We start from the raw sequence: 2,559 nt of genomic DNA on the forward strand, positions 1-2,559 counted from the left end.
GGGGGGGGGTATAGGTTTAGTACAATCAGTCAAAGCACTTTCCAACAACACTCTCAATCTAAGAAGCTGACAGACCTCTGTGTTGCATTGCCTTCGGTGTTTAATTAATGAAGAAATAATCACTTAATGACATTGGTTTTGACCCATAATAACCCTTTACTATATTAATCTTTGCTATTACATCCTATACCCCCCTCAAATGTATAACTGGATGTATATTACTCATTGTGTTAAGACTTGCTCTGTTCAGGCATGAGGTTAGAGTTCAATCCAGGATATTACATAAGTTTTCAAATAAGAGCCACTTAGTGCCTTTGGGAGCCTTATCAATCTATGTTTATGTCTATTGATAGAGGAACATGTTGACTTTGTTATCTCCTAAAGCCTTACCAGTGACTTCAGTGCAACTATGCCACTACCACTTCAGTGCCACAAGCAGCTGGCATGCTGAAAAGTTTCAGCAGTCACCGCAGACTACAGTTTCATCATGAGGTGGCTTTGAAGTTTGTAGAAATGAAAAAGAAGAGGAAAAAACAAAACAAAACAAAACAAAAAGAAAAGTATTGATAACTGCTTCTGAAAACAGGCACCTTCTGCTGGGAAAGGTAAAGCCTCTTGGGTAAACGATGAGACCCGTAAAACGGTTTTAAGTCGGAAGCTGTTTAATTAGCATAAATGGCAAAAGACTAAACTGAAGCCTCAATGAGATATTCAGACTGAACAGCTACAACAGAGAACTGATACATCATCAGCTTCATCAGATTATTGATTCCTTTCATGAACAAATTTCACTGAAACAGATAATATTAGTATTGTCACTCTAACCACCAAACATTGTACATAGCATTTCTTGTGACTATAGAATGAGCACTTGTGATTTCATTCTTTACAAAGAGATGAAATCAATACAAACCCATTTTCCTGCTCTTGTATTCTGCTCCTTTTTCCGACTGCATTTTAACTTTAAAGCTCCTAATGGGATCACAGTACATTTTCTGGCTGTGTTACAATATGAGCCAACAAGGTCTCAGATTTTTGGGATTAGTCCTCTTGAAGTGAACCAAACACGGAAGGGAAGAACCTTATTGTATGACCTATGCACGTGTATGTTGGTTCATGTGTAAAAGCTTTTTATGTGCAGCGTATTGTGTTTGTACTTTAGTTTTAGTTTAGTAAGTTTTATGTAAAGTACGTGGTGTTTCCTCGTCAATGAAATTTGCCAAGTAAATAAAATGTAAATAAACTGGACTTTTAGATGTCTTTGTATTCTGCTGTGCGCAAAAATCTGTACTCACCTGAAGCTGCAGGTGATAAAGTAGGTTAATGTTTAAACCCACGGCGTTATCTGATGTCATTGTTCGTGCCTTAAAGTACATTTTCAACTTTAAATACTCAACCTTAAACACTCTAATTCTGGTTTCTAAAGGGAAAAATGAAACAGAGAGGGGGGAGGGGGGAATTCAACACCTGGTTCCTCTACTCTGTTCAACTGTCTACGTGAGTGGTTGAGTGCATGTCTGGAGCAGGATTTGTCAGTTGAACTGTGCGGGCTCGAGTAATAAAGGGGCTACTGTCTCGGTGATGACAGGCGTGCTTGGAATCAGACACACACTCTCACTCTCACACTCTCACAGTCACACACACACACACACACACACAACACTACGGTCACAGGCAAAAGTGACATTAAATTTGTGACCCAATGGAGGACAGAGAGAGTCAGAGTGAGAAAAAGGCTTGATGAAAAGGTGAATGTGGTGGTGGTGGGTGGGTGGACAGACACACACATAAAAAGCAGCAGCACAAGACAGAGTGGGAGTCAGCAGACAAACTCAAGCCTACACAGGTTTGTTATCTTATCATCCATCTCCATGTAAAATCCATATATAGAATAGACTCCGTCGGTGACTGGGGTACTTCCTTAATAGATGAACTATTAGGCCTGGTGTTAACGGGGCAGGGTGCAGCAGAGCAGAGCATTTTGTTAGCAGCGAACAATGTCTTACACTTTTATGTTGGCCCCTGGCTTCTACTGTCAAAAGCTCCAAATATGGTCAAAAGGATCTGTGACAGTCTGAACTTGAACAAAATACTTCTGTGGTCTATCATGTGACACGGTCAAGTTGCCTGACAGGTAATATAACAGCGCTTTGTGTTTAGTAGATGATTTCACATCCTGCTATTATGGTTTCTCACCAGCAAACACTAAAGGATAACATAAAAAAGCAAATATTCTTAAATCCATCAAGCACAAATATCACATTGTTAATGAAGGGTTCCGTCAGTCAATGACTGTTTACACTGTAACTGTGCAAATAAGCTGCGGAGTGAGGGGAAACACTGCCCTCGTTAGAATAAGACACTACCCAATACTCAAGGTATTACCAATAACACACTGTATGCTGAAAAAAACAGTTGATGCACAAGGAGCTGCACTGAAAAAACATGACACATTTCATTATAGACCTTGATGTGAGGGATGTCTGGACCAGGGTGCATAAAATGTTTAAAGTTACGCACACCCTACAGAGATACTCTTCACTGTGGTATAACCCTGAT

Source organism: Seriola lalandi, unplaced genomic scaffold (assembly GCF_002814215.2).
Source record: "Seriola lalandi dorsalis isolate HSWRI2012SDOR001 ecotype SW California unplaced genomic scaffold, Sedor1 jcf7180002054898, whole genome shotgun sequence".
Lineage (NCBI taxonomy): Eukaryota > Metazoa > Chordata > Actinopteri > Carangiformes > Carangidae > Seriola > Seriola lalandi.